General features: G+C 35.4%; 1 protein-coding gene and 1 long non-coding RNA gene across 5 annotated transcripts in view; one reads left to right on the top strand and one right to left on the bottom strand.

Annotated features, from left to right (window-relative positions):
* Positions 1-15,054, bottom strand: part of LOC127064128 (mucin-4) — a 75,155-nt gene that overhangs the window by 58,936 nt on the left and 1,165 nt on the right. The gene's annotated exons all lie outside the window — the stretch shown is intronic.
* Positions 1,476-14,461, top strand: LOC127064159 (uncharacterized). The gene is made up of 4 exons (XR_007781602.1): positions 1,476-2,375; positions 12,547-12,642; positions 12,795-13,133; positions 13,428-14,461. It is a non-coding gene; the product is annotated as an uncharacterized LOC127064159 (long non-coding RNA).

Raw genomic sequence — 15,054 nt, 5'->3', positions numbered from 1 at the left:
ATACGATTTACGCTCGATTGATTACCTTCGCTGATACAAAGCACCTGGATTTATTTATTTATTTATTTATTTATTACTATTTTATTTATTTATTCATTTTCTTCTTTATTTTATTATTACGATTTATTTCATTTACTTTATACACTCGACTTCATATCCAATCAACGAGATTATCCTCGTTTATTTATTTATTTTATTTTATTTTATTTTATTTTTTTTCTTTCTTTCAATAACGACACTTCTAGCTTCTATTTTTTTTTAATTGGAAAATATAAAAAAGGAAAAAAAATGAAAGGAGAACATCGAGAGAAGTGTACCGAAAAGAAAAGATCAAAGCGACCGAATATAACGATACATATAACTTTTGCACATATATATATATATATATATACACGTACATGTATACATCTACAAGTGCAGCATAGACGTGCATTCACAAAAGCGCTAATTAATGAAATGGCTTCGAAACGTTACGGACCATGAGTTTAACGCACGCGACACTTTGCGGTTCGAATTTTTAACGACGATTGACAGAGATAATCCGAACATGTAACACCGATCGGTGGTTCCGAGCGTTCGCTTCGAAAAGTAAAGAGTTATGGTTGGCTGAGTTCGAAACGAGAGACGAGGATCGACAACTACGATGAGAAAGGGTCGCGAGTGCAGGGTCTGTGCATCGTCCCTTAGGAGTTAGGATCTGCTGTGTGCCCTTCTCTCTCTCTCTCTCTCTCTCTCTCTCTCTCTTCTTTGTGTGTGACCCTGTACTTGGGGTTTGCGGGGAGGTTAACCGGTTCACCGAACGAAATTTCACTCACGTATCTAGCGGTAGAAGAGTTCTTCGGTTGCTCCGCGCCAAGACTTTCTATCGGTCGCGTCTAACACCGAGTATTTGCAGTAGATATCGAATAAAACGATGTTCACGTACTAGCGAACGTACAAGTCGAAAAGGTAGGAAGAAGTCCTTTCTCCACCGGAATACGAAATTTCATTGGTCCCTACCTCGGCGAATTTATTCATTCCAGAGAATCGACTGAGAATCTTTCTGAGCTTTGCCAAAAAAACATTCTACATTTTCTCGGCTCGTTAAATTCTTCTTCTTCTTCTTTTTCTTCTTATTTTTCTATTATTAGTATTATTCTTTTTATAATTATGCGTCAATGCACTCTCTCTCTCTCTCTCTCTCTCTCTCTCTCTCTCTGCTTCTTTTATTTAATAATTAAAGATTATTATAAAAATAATTAGAAATCATTATAAACACTAATTAAAAATTATAAGAATAATTAAGAATCATAAATGATAATTAAAAATTATTATGAATATTAATGTTGTAATAAAAATTAATTATAATAATGAATTATTATAATAATAATTTTTAAGTAACCATACCTATGCATACCTATGTATTACTATTTTCAACAGTGTTTACCGTTGAATATCGACTTGAAAAAAAAAAGAAACAAGAAAAGAAATGAAAGAACGCACAGACGTTTTATACGAACGATAATATCGACTTTTACGATATATACTACCTTCTTATCTCGAAATTCTCCTTTTATCTATCGAGATTACGCGTTTGATATAAACCGAGTAGAATCGTGCGAAGTGCCGTGGAAATAAAAACTAAACTTTAAGTAAAAACGGGCCGTACGATTACGAATAATGTGGGTCAAAACACGCGAGTTAATTGTCCGTAACGGACCGCGCATATATGCGCTCTATTGTTGTGTTCTGCGCCTCAGAACAGTCGTGATATGTGGCTACGACAAGAAATCAATTCATTGTTGGTTATCAAAGAGGAAGAGAGAAAGAAAGAAAGAGAGAGAGAGAGAGAGAGAGAGAGAGAAGAGTTGGGTTGATAGGGACACGTAGTTCGTTTACGTTGCATTAAATTAAATTACATTGCACTAATTTCGTTTTTTTGGTTTGCGATTTGGAACAATGGTATTCCGTTTTTACCACCCACGAACAATTCTAAGAACGACCGTCGAGAATAAATGTACACGTGAAAAAACTTTTCAATTTGATTCAAACCAACAATCTCTTTCGTCGCTGCCCGAGGGACTTCGAGGTGATTTCGAGGAAACCGAGAAAGAAACGTGCTAGTATACTGCTCCAATTAGTATGATACCGATGTTCTTCAATGTCTTTTGTCGCACGCATCTAGACGCCTGAGTCTCAAAGACGAGGGAACACGCAACAAATTAGCAATTAGTAGCAGAATAATTGGTGGGATCCCAAGTGTTAGGTACTATCTTTTCCTCTCTTCTTCTCTCTCTCTCTCTCTTTCTCTCTGTGTTTCTCTCTTTTTCATAAGATGAAATACGAGCTTGAGAATGCTAGAATATGTTTCGTTTTCAACGTCGGTAACGTCGACGGTAAGCGATATTTTTCTTTTTCTCTTTTATTTTCTCTTGGTCGTCAGAGGGTATCGGTCGAAAAGCGTGTTACAAAACTTTCTGTGTGTATACGTTAGAAAGATGTATGTGAGAACAAGCATGTATGTACATATGTACGTGTATATAGTACATATATAAAAAGAAGAAAAAGTAGTATCTATTAAAACATAGATATAGAATAGAGACTACAAAGATGTCAATAACCTTGGCCGGTCGTCGTGGTCGTCGTCGCGTGATCAAACCGTTCTACCCCCCGCTCTTCCCTCTCATCTTCCCCATCGAGCTTGAACGAACTACCCTTCTTTGCGTTCCTCACCCTCTCTCTCTCTCTCTCTCTCTCTACCCCTTTCTCTTTCTCTCTCTCTCTCTCAACATGGTGTGTCTGCTAGTACGATCGTCCATCCGTCCGTCCATTACTCGACCAGGACTCACTCAGCTCGCTTCGGTTGTTCGTGAAAACGATCTCGACCGAACGAGTAAGAAAACGAAAATGTCGACTAAAATCCGATCGATTTCGTTCCTGTCGTTTACTGAACTTATCCTCTCTCTCCCTTTTTCTTTCTTTTTCTCGATCGCTTACTTGTTATCGCTAAACGCATAAAAGATAAGAGACTTTCGCGTTATTTCTTAAATATGTATGTATGAATGTATGTATGTATGTATGTATGTATGTATATAAAAGAAGAGTATAAGACAAGGATAGTTGTTCGTACATAGATAACGGGGTGGAAAGAAATCGAAATAGAGACCGTAAGAGAGTCGCGCCGACTCGTGCGATGCTTACTGCAGTACGTTGACTTTCTCTCTTTCTTTCTCTCTCTTTCTCTTTCCTGTCATTCTCTCTTTCCTTCCTTCCTTCCTTCCTTCCTTCCTTCCTCTTCCTGCGTATAACCTGCGCCGCCACGGCAGGTGCTCCCTCGGTCCGTTGGTTGAGCGAAACACACCTGATAACTCGAGCCACGTACCAATGTAACTACTTATACGTGTAAACGCGAGTAACTCGCATACGGGTGTTTATCGTATTTTTATGTGAAAATAAGTCTATCTCTATCTATTTCTCTCTCTCTCTCTCTCTCTCTCTCTCTCTCTCTCTATTTATCCATCTCTATCTCTTTCTCTTTCTTTCTCTCTCCCCTAAGGGATCAACGAATATATACTTTATTTCAAATCGACGCAACAAATATATATATATATATATATATTTCTTTTTCCTTTTTTTTTTCTAAATCATTCAGTACCATAATTAAACTTTTGACGATTCTTTGTAACTCGTAGTAGTATACTAGATAGTAGTATACATAGTTTTGGATTCCACTGTACCTAGATGTCGTGTAAATACATTGTACACGAGCGCACGTTCTAATATATTCGCAATTGCTTGTTCCTATAGACTATATATACACATACATACATACATACATACATACATACATACATACATATATATATGTTGACACGGTCATCTGCAATAGTCGCCGTTACCGCGGCTCCTGCGGCTCCTGCGGCTCTCGTCCACGTATAAATATACGCGCACAATCGTTTCTCGTTTCTGTGTCCTAAGTACATAACATGTACATACATATATATACATGTGTGTATGTGTATATATATATATATACGCGTACAACGAACACGTGATGGATAACAGTACCACTGCAGCCATTCCCGACACCTCTCTGCAGTGATTTAATCGAATTCCGAGTCTTTTCACGCGCGCTATTTTTTCTCTCCCTTTCTTTTTCTTTTTTCCTTTTCTTTTTTTGTCCTCCACGCATGCCATCACACGTTTAGTACGTTCGAATATTTGTTTCCTCGTTTCTAACTTTCGTGAGACTCTAATTTAATCGATTGTACAATTTGTTGCAACCGCTTTCGTGTTGATTGCAAATGGAGATTTCGAACACGTGGTGTCGTATTTCTTTTTTCTCTTTTTGCCTTTTCTTTTTTCTTTTCTTTTGATAGTTATAAAATAGAAGAAAAAGTGGTCGACACTGAACGTTACTTTCCCCTTGATAAAATCGTTACGTTAGAAACGATTTTAAGGTCGTTGCGACTACGTCGTCTCTTTCCTCCTAAGACTGAATAAAATCTGAGGGTTCTCGAATGGAAAAAAAAAGAGAAAGAGAAAGAAAGAAAAAGAAGGAAAAGGAGAGAAATAAAAGAAAGAAAGAAAGAAAGAGAGAGAGAAAGGGAAAAAGAAAAAGAAAAAGAAAAAGAAAAAGAAAAAGAAAAGAAGGACACCGGTTAGTCTGGACCACCATGGCGAGTCGAATCTTTTCTTTTGACAATTGCCAGACTTTTTGCATTGGAAAGGCCGTTGTGAAAGAGGGCAACTCGACCAGACAGGTTCAAAATCCTTACTTCGAGTCTCCTCGAAGAACAATGTTTATGGTGCACCCTACCGAGGCGCCACGTCTCTCAGACGTCTACGCTGCGAATATATACGTTCGTTGTCCTTCCTTTCCTTTTGACAAAACGATAATTATCGTAAGTTCTCCAACGTTTCCGTAATTTAAAGAGGCTACGCTTTGGTGGAAGGCCGTTTCGTCATTTATTCTAAACGCGTTGCGCCTACTATGCGTTCGTTTCCTTTACCACCGCATGACTTTCGGAATGTGCAACGTATAAAGGTAACTTTCCTATTTCGTTCTAAATACCTCTCATAGTTTATGACTGGTCTTTCCTTTAGGAGAAAAAAGAAACAAAAAAAAAAAAACAAGATGAAAAGAATTAATTAAAACAACGTGATTTAATGTCTTCGATTAACTGGACTCTCTCGAGTTCGACCGATCGTTAATTATTTCTTATTTATAAATCTTTGGTACATTATTATTATTATTATTATTTTTTTTTTATTACTCTCGTTGGAACATCTACGTTAATTTTAAAACAAGCTGAGACTTTGAAAGAACAGATATGAGAAAGTGTCTTCGAAATTTGTATTTTTGACTAAGTCGAGCCTCTCGAGAATCGATTTTTAATCGACGTTCAATTTTTATTATACGAAACTTCGTTATATCATTATATCTCCTCGTCGAAACATCTGCACTAATTCGAAGAAGTTCAAATCGTGAAAAGAACAGATGTGACAAAGTGTCTTCGAATTTCTTCTTTCTCATTCGATCGAGGTCTATCGCGAAAGGATAATCCTTGATCGATAATCGCTTCTTATTTACAAAACTTGTACATATATTGTGATTTCCTCGTCGAAACATCAGCATTAATACAAGGAAGTCGAAAATCGTCAAAGAACGACCAGATGTGACAAAGTTTCTTGGAATTTCGTGTTTCTGATTAAATCGAGTCTCCCGAGGGGTTGGTCGATCCTATCGATCGATTATTATAATCGTTATTATTATTATTATTATTTTTTTACGTTGAAACATCTATATTAAGAGGGTGCCGAAAGTTAAAGATGTTGAAGAGGTGTGTCGGAATAGCAAATTTCGTGTATCGGAAACGATCATCAAAAGAGAGAAAGAGAGAAAGAGCGAGAGAGAGAGAGAGAGAGAGAAAGAAAGAGAGAAAAGAGGGAAGTTTCCTATGGAAGGATAATAATAAGGATACCGGTAGAAATAAAAGTGGGCCACATCGGGTGTCGTAACGGTCCTCGGCAATGCGCCCTCCTCACTGTGTATATACCCTCGCTCGACGTTTTCACCCCTCTTATATACCTCTCCTTTATTCTCTCTTTCTCTCTCTCTCTCTCTCTATATATATATATATATATATATATTTCTCTTTTTCTTTCTCTCTTCTTCTCGTGGTTCAAGCTTCTTGCACCTACTTCCGGTTGCCAGCTGGTTCGACAGAAGTGCCGGTAGAAAAAGGTGGAGGGTAGAGACTCGTGCAAAGAAAAGAGAAAGAGGAAAAGAAAGACAGAGATAGAGAGAGAGAGAGAGAGAGAGAGAGAGAGAGAGAGAGAGAGAGAGAGAGAGAGAGAGAGAAGCTTAATTTTAGACGATCCAACATCACGGCACGTGCTCGCAACGAACACTTTTCCTTTTCACTTAACTGAACGACTTTTCTTTCTTTCTTTTTTCTCTCTTTCTCTTTCTCTTTCTTTTTCTTTCTTTCGTGACAATGGATCTTCAACATAAGATTTTTAAAAAGAGGGTAAGAGAGAGAAAGAGAGAGAGAGAGAGATAACCCAGTTGCATATATAATAAAATGTATAATCATTTGACTTAGGTATATTCCTGAATAGCATCGCATTGAAGTCACAAATACTGTCTTTGTTCTCTTTGATTAGCATTTCTCTTTCTATTTCTCTTCTCGTTATTTATCTTGGAAGCTTGACCGAGAGTATAACATTTCCAAGAATTTTCACGCGCAAACAGAAACAGAACAACAAGGTGCGTATTTTCCGCAGGCGGCATATGGCGGCACGCACGGATACACGCTGCGGTTCGTTCGTTCGTTTGCATCTGCTCGTCTCTAAACCACACTTTAGGATTCATAATTTAAACGAACGCTCGACGTCTTTCCTTTCTTAGAAGAACGGACTAATCGTGAGAGAGAAAGAGAGAAAGAGGGAAAAAAGAAAAAAAAAACTGAGTGATTTGTTAATCCTCGAGAAAATTTATTTTATTTTTTTTTCTCTTTCTTTCTTTCTTTTTTTCTTTTTCTTTTTTTTCCGTCGATCGCAGAAAAAATTAAAATTAAGAAGCAAAAAAAAAAAAACTATAAGAAGCAGAAAAATAAATATAAAGATGGAAACAAATATATATATATATATATATATATTTGTTTGTATAACGATTATCGATAAGATCGAATCGTTCGTTTCGTACTATTTTGTATTATTTTTATTTTTGTATTATTTTGAAAAAACGACTTACTAAGTATGGGAAAATATCAAGAACCATCTCATAAGGTTCATCTAATCCAGCGTGTGTATATATATATATATTACAGCAAAGCTTCCATGGCTGTATATACAGGGTTACAAGGTATACATGTTGAGCTACCCCTCGTACGTTACCATGTATATTATATCGATATCGGTTTTCGTGAAGGCTCTAAGCATACTCACGATTTAATCCTTATTTGAAAATGCTTCCGAATAATCGTAGAACTAGATTACGACTACGGGAAATGATAAATGAAATACGTACTAAAGGAAAAAATAAATAAATAAACGAATGAGTGAAAGAATGAATGAATGAATGAATGAATGAATTGACTGATAAATATTAAATAAATTTTACAACGTTCAGGCGTATGCGATAAGATAAAATATTTGGATATTTCAAGATTTTTTACATATTATAAGATATGCAAAGAAATAAAATAAATCAAAATAAATAAAACTAAACGAAACAAAGAGGACAAAAGTGAGAAGAAGACCAATTGTTAGTTAATTAATCGTACCGATTTGAACACCTGCCCGTCGGTTTACAAAGCCATTATTAAGTACCATCGTTATTCGCTCACGCTCGTACGCTCAAAGCCCTTCCACTACTTCGACCTTTGACCCTCTGCTTCTTCTTCTTCTTCTCTCTTCTCTCTTCGTTCTCTTTCTCTCTTTCTCTCTTCATCGCCATTTTCTCTTTACTCTAGAATGAAACCGTCTCTTCTCTCGGCTTCTCTTTCTTCCTCTTTCTAACGTTCGACATCTAACGATCGAAATATATATATATATATATATACATATATATATATATATATATATATATATATATATATATATATATATATAGAAACTAAGAAAGACTGTTGCCACGTCGTTATTTACTTACGACTTTGGTAAGAAAACGTTATTATACACTCTCTTGGAGATATCGCTTGATTATTCTTGAGAATAACGATCGAGAGTAAAACGATTTCTCCGTTTACGATTTACTAGTATACACACACACACACACACACACATGCACACGTCGCATATACACGTATTTAAACAAACGAATATATTCGTGTACGTATGCGTGACGTCAACATCGAAAGACATTTTCTAACGATCGCGAATTATCGTTTTTCCTTCTCTTTCTTTTTTTCTTTTTAATTATCTATCTCTTTAATCGTTTTCTTTTTCTTTTTCTTATTCCGTTTGTCTTTTTATATCTTTGTATCTTCAATTTATTTTTTACAATGTATCAAGACGACACTCAAAGAGGGTAATTATTTGTTAAGAATAAGTCTCGTTCGACGAGAACTTTTAATGACGAGATCCTTCTAATCACCGTTTGTTACCACGACGGAATGCTAATTGCTACTACGGAAATATATTAGCACGAGCTAGGACGATGTCCTAGATTACTATTCAATTATATACATACGATGTTGTGCGTGCGCGCGTGTGTATATACTGTTTGGATATACTGTGTGTATATACCGTGCGTACACTGTATACATTAATTATACTAGCGTGACACTCGATATTTTTCTTTTTCCTTTTTTCTTGTTTTATTCTTTTAACGAAAACGATATTTTTCTTTCTCTTCTTTCTTTTTTTTTTTGTTCTTCTTTTATTTATCACGACATAAGTCGTGAAAAACATCGTTCATCGCAAATGAACAGGAAACGTTAATTTTATTACGTAGAGAGATATTAGAAAGTTTAGTAGATAGAATTCATTAATGTTTTCTCTAAATTGAAAAATTTTCATCATCGTTTGTTTTCGATCTGACGATTTTTCTTTTAATTTTTTTTTTTTTGTTCTTTATTCCCTCTGTTTCACAGATATCCAATTAGATCCATCTTCGATCGATTTATGTATCGAGAGAGAACGAACGATCGATAGGATGATTCGAGATATAAGTATTCCTCCTCGTCGATATATCTTGGAATCGAATCACGACGTATTTTCTCGACGTATCGATAATTGGAGAACTTTTCACCTCCTTCACCTCCTTCGTCTCTCTCTCTCTCTCTCTCTCTCTCTCTCTCTCTCTCTCTCTTCCTCTTTTTCTTTCTCAGGTGTGCCTCTTTCTAAAGCCAATGATCTCTTCGTCTATGCATGCACGTAAGCGAGATCCTAACGAGAGACGTGATTAGAGAATATTTACTATGGCTTTAAAAACGAACGTAGAAAGACGTACGATTGAAAAACACGTATGTGATATTTTAATGTTCTTCATGATTCACATTACACAGAATGCGTCGAAAGTTTCGAAAAAAAAGTAGGCCAACGAATTTTTGAAAAATTGATTATTTTATTCGTGAATTTTTTAGCTAATTTTTCTCTTCTTTTTCCATTAAAAAGATCCTAAAGAGAAAGTTGCTAGGGTAGTCCATCGGAAAATAAATTGTACAGAAATTTTAATTAAAATTTATTTCATATCAATAAAAAAGTGTAGATTCATGAGATTCATCTTCGAAATGAAATTCTCTCAAAATTTATTTCATCAAAGAGAGAGAGAGAGAGAGAGAGAGAGAAAGTAAGAAAAAAAAGGAAAAGAAAAGCAAAGAAAAAATAAATTTACAAAAAAACACTAATTAGAAGGTAATAGCTAAGTAAAGCTAATGCCACACAGAACTAACGGATTCTCCTTACTTTCTTCTTCGTTAAAACGTACTGAAACCGTGAGAGAGAACAAGGCAGAGAGTGAAGAGAGAGAAAGAGAGGGTGAAAGAAAGAGAGAGAGAGAAAGAGTGGGACAAAAGACAAAGACAAAGTCTTTTTAACGAAACGAAGAGAGAAACAGAGAGTTCGTAGTTCTTGGAATAGAGGAGGCTGTTTTCAAAGTCTCTCACCGTTCGTTCTATCGTTCTCTCATGGATTCGCATTGTTCGTATTGTTCACTGCTCTTTCGGTTGTCGACTCGTCGACCAACTGACTTTTCAAACTCCCAAATATCGAGCAGCTAACAGCAGACACACGTTCGTTCGTCTCGAATAATAATGATCGTGTCCCATGAATCGAATTTTCGAAGATTCGATTAAAAAAAAAAATAAATAGAAGGTCAATACTTTGGAACAGGACTATACCAAATTTTTATGAGTCAAGAGTCATTTTCGAAAATGGTTATTTTTTGCTACCCTCTAATAACGAACGTGTAAACTACCCTAATATTTTAATAATTAAATTTTAGCAATTTTTTGATTACAAAGTAATTACGATAAAAATTCTTATAATATTGTTTAATTTATCGGTCGTAATCAATTTTCGAAAGATCGACTAATTAAAGGGGAAAAAAAAAAATTTCGTGAAGTATTATGTAATTGCCCCTAAAGATATTTATCCTTCGCGACCCTACTCGATTATGTCTAGACGGTGCCATTTTTACGACGCCCCTCTTAATGAACGTGTACACTACCCTAATATTTTAATATTTAACGCGTGCCCATACGTTTTAGTAATTTCTTGGTTATAAAGTAATTACGATAAAAATTCTTATAATATTGTCTAATTTATCGGTCGTAATCAATTTTCGAAAGATGGAGCAATTAAAGAAAAAAAAAAAGAAAAAAATAAATTTTCGCGAAGTGTTATATAATTGTCCCTAAAGATATTTATCCTTCGCGACCCTATTTGATTATGTCTAGACGGTGCCATTTTTACGACGTTCCTCTTAATGAACGTTATATACTACCCTAGTATTTTAATATTTAATACGTTCTTCGTTACAATATAGTCACGATTAAAATTCTTATAATGTCGATTAATCCACTGGTACAAATCGACTCTTGAAAGAGAATAAAACATCAGAAATTTTTGTGAAATTTTTTATATTTATCATTCATAACCTTACTTGATGGAGCCATTTTTACGACGTACCTCTTAACGAACGACTAAATTACTCCAATATTTTAATATTTAATGCGTGCAATAAATTTTAATAATCTCTTGTTAATAAAGTAATCACCCATCAAAATTTGCCATGATCTCGATTAATTTCTGATCTAAGAAAAAACAAGAGAAAAAAGAAGAAGAAAAAAAAAAGAAAAACCTGAGAAATTTCTTAGAATTCAGTAAATATAGTTGTCTTTAAAGATGTCTGTCCTTCGAAACTGTACAGTCTCGGTTTATGTTCAAACAGTCGTAATAAAGGTGCATCAGTGTTTTGTACAATTTGCGTTTGCGAGCTCCAACGTAACTTGGTTTACGGTAAGACGAGTTCTTTGACATCGCTACACTCACTCTACGTAACTGACTGACTGACCGACCGTCCTACGAGAGTAGCATAAGCTCGAGAGTAGTATAGTCCCATAATTGCGCAAAATACGTCTACCTTTCTTGAGCTACGATCGTATTACGATCATAGAAATAGGTGCACTGTGTAACCGTATAATGCAAACATAACGGATACGTAATTACAACATGCTATTACATAATGTTTTATAGATACTACCTATATACGTGTGTATAATATATACAATAATATATACGTATGTAAAATAGATGCATATACATATCTATCCGTACGTTGAAGCTTTGTCTATTCGATTGAAAAAATTTGCAAAAATTATTTATAATTCGTTTCAACGATTACTTCGATTTCATTTATTTTTCGTGATTAATGAATATCATCGTATTCATTAAAACGTTTGAAAAAAAAAAAGAGAGAGAATCAATGAATAATTTTTATCGATGTAACGATATTTAAACGATTCGATTATGATAACTCATTTTCCAATATTCAACTTCGATTATACCGAGAAAAAATTTTTTCTATCGACATTTTGTTCGTTGATCAACGTGATAAAATTTCGCCTATGTAACTAAATCAGCTGTTCTAAGTTGTGACGTTTGGTGGTAGTCAAGCGTAAGGAAGAGAAGTTTGTAGATCCCATGAAGAAAAAGACTGTATGCGTGTGAGAGAGAGAGAGAGAGAGAGAGAGAGAGAGATTGGAAGAACGATCCCTCGGGGGTTAGGATTCCATACCAGAGGAAGAAGCCTCAGCTGTTTGCCGATGGAAGCCATAGAATGCTTTTTATACTACCACCCCTTCGACTCGCGTCGTTCCAATGTGAAAGAACGCAGAAAACCCATGGTGTTTGCTCTTATATTTTCTCTATCTCTCCTTCTCTATATTATCATATATATGTGTGTCTATATATATATGCATGTATGTATGTCTATATATTTTATATGTATATATATGTGTGTGTGTGTATGTGTATACTTCTGTATTTTATACATTTCAGTTTTTATGTGTCTTTATAAATTTCATATTCATTTTTTACTGTCTTTTCTGTTTATAGATTGGCTGGTTGATATTTGTTCCTTTTTTACGAATAAAAAAGAAAAGAGACAACGTTTGCAATTCTGATGTCCTTACCTCGCTACTCTGTAAGTAAGTAAGTAAGTAAAAAAGTATAATCGTAATAAAAAAAGAAAAGAAAAAAAAAAAGAAAGAAAAAAAAATGCTAAGTCGTTATTAAATATTATCTTACACTTATTAAACGGCTTATTATTATTATTTTTTTTTTTCTTTTTTTCTTTTTTCAAGAGATTAAAAGAGAAGAAGGAGGAAGAGGACATGCTACACGCAGCAGTATGCGTAGATCGTATTTCGTATACGACCCTCGAAACTTGGCGGAACGAATACACGCGTGCTCTTTCATCGCTTCGTTGAACTTTGTCTTACTTTCCTTCAATGTTGAACAGTACATTCTGCTGTTCTTCTTTTTCCTTACTTCTCCGTAGATTCAGGAAGAGAATTCTCGAGCATATCCAACGAGTTTGCATTTACCTGTTCGCGTTAATCTGATCAGAAAAAAATTTTTTATAAGAAGGACGAAGGAACGAACGAACGAACGAACGAATGGGAGCAACGATCGAACGAAAGGTAAAAAAAAAGAAAAAAAAAAAGAAAAAGGGAGAACGAAACGTTTTTATTAAAATTTTATTCGTTCTATCCACCCACAAGACGAAATAATTCGAACCTAATGTATGTTGTCATAGAAAAAAAAAAAAAAAATTAATTTCAAATAGAACGAAATCGTAGATAAAAATCAACGAATCTCGATTATTAGGATATATAATAAGATCGATGAAAATGATTATTAAATTATCGATCCTAAGTACGATATACTCGTTCCTATGGTTGAATCGGATTAATACGGTTTTGTCTGTTATTAAGGTTTATATTATATACATACATATGTACGTATATATATCAAACTCGAGCCAAGAGATCAACTCGCCATGATGGTCCTCCTTCGATGGATGTTTCTCTTTTAGAGATTAATTTTATCTACCTCGCTAAGTCAGCGGAGTAACACGATAGCGGAAGTATATATATACATCTATACATACAGAGAATATACCATACATACGTAAGTACTACGTGTTTGCCTGTATACATGTGTGCGCTCGTGCGCTCGAGTAATATTAATCGCTATGAGAATTTCTTCTTTTAAATAACGTTTTAAACTTTGCCAATTAACGTTCTCCATTTTCACTCGGAGGAATAATATTACCTGAAACTTTTATAACATTTTCTCTCTCTCTCTCTCTCTCTCTCTCTCTCTCTCTCTCTCTCTCTCTCTCTCTGTATGTACGTGCATGAGAGAAAAGAGAGAGAGAGAGAGAGACATGGGACACAGATAGATGTTCGAAATAGACGAAATTTCTTCATTGTTGCTCGATCATTTTACTTGTTTTTATGGAATATATTTTTAAAAAAAGAAGATATATATTATATATATTATATTATATATAGAAAGAGAGAGAGAGAGAGAGAGAGAGTGTGTGAAGATATGGAACACAAGGGATTCTTTGTTACGATTTATTCCAAGGAAGCCCTAATCTTTCGTCCTCGAGTGAAACTCGCTTTCGGCACACTCCGAGGTCCGTTTCCCACGGTGCGGCAGGTAACACGAAACGTTTTCCCCGTAATATGGCTCTCTCTCTCTCTCTCTTTCTCACTTCGTGCTTCTTTCGTCCTTTCTCTCTCTCTCTCTCTCTTTCTCTCTCTTCCTCTTATACTCTCGCTTTACCAGACGATACCGTGCTATATACGACGACGGGTCCATGAAATCGAAAGAGCAGCTCCTCTCTACCCTTTTTACCAGCTAAGAGAAAGGATTACGAGCACGAGATTCGAGAAACTGCTCGACCGAGACGATCTTACCTTCCTTTTTTTTTCTCTTTTTCTTTTCTTCTGTTTTCTTTCCTCCCCTCTAACTCCCACCCTCCCTTTTTTCCCCTCCTTCGACAGTCTCCCCCCTCCCCCCTTCCTTCTAACCACCGTTCCTTCAACCATTTAAATTGCCCACGCGATATCGCGCGCCATTCGTCTCGTAGTAAATCCTTTTTTCTACCTGTTCGAGGAACGCTTGAGAAATCGCCGTTCAAGGTGATAATTAATTAGTCATACATCTTTTTTCTTTCTTTGATATCGTTGTTGTTGTTGTTGTTGTCGGTGGTGGTGATAGTGGTGATGACTTTTTTCTTCTTGTCTTTTCTTTTTCATTTTTTTCCTTGTTATTTTTTTATTTTTGTTTTATCCATTTTCTGTCGAAATACCGAGTACGCATCTTTAGGTGTAATTTCCACCGCTATGAATCTACCTGGTCCGTCTGCTTAGTCTCTCCGCCTTTTTACGTAACTCAAGTATTGTGTCTTCGTAAGAGATCGTTATTGCGATCAAAGAATTCCTGGCATGGATGTTGCGCGTTGTATAATCCCGACGATATAATCGGCGACCCAACGAACCACGACCGAATGTATATACTTGTAATCTACGTGTATGTGTTATACGTTCG

The sequence above is a fragment of the Vespula vulgaris genome, chromosome 5, assembly GCF_905475345.1.
Source record: "Vespula vulgaris chromosome 5, iyVesVulg1.1, whole genome shotgun sequence".
NCBI lineage: Eukaryota > Metazoa > Arthropoda > Insecta > Hymenoptera > Vespidae > Vespula > Vespula vulgaris.
This window is presented reverse-complemented; position numbering and strand designations above follow the sequence as displayed.